Genomic DNA, 355 nt, shown 5'->3' on the forward strand with positions numbered 1-355 from the left:
GGGAATTACTGGTCTAGATCCTAGTGCAAGGTCTGATGTTCACTTGAGGAATATTTTAGTTCATCAATAAAAATAATTAAAACAAACAAACAAAGGAATTCATAACAAGCACAAAAAAACGGGGAAATCTTATGTATATAGAATTCCTACTTAAAAGCAATGAAAGAAACGTAAATAATTACAGAGGGTTCACTAGCAAAGTACAAAAAATAGCAAACATACAGAAGATCGTGTCCCAAGGAGAGGAAAACCTTGAGTGAACTGAGAGGAGGTGATCGTTTGGGCGGAATAAGATATCTCGGAGTGTTATTGATTACCGTAACGAAAGAGGCACGCCCTCACAGGCACTATCGTG

Source organism: Penaeus monodon, chromosome 31, assembly GCF_015228065.2.
Source record: "Penaeus monodon isolate SGIC_2016 chromosome 31, NSTDA_Pmon_1, whole genome shotgun sequence".
NCBI lineage: Eukaryota > Metazoa > Arthropoda > Malacostraca > Decapoda > Penaeidae > Penaeus > Penaeus monodon.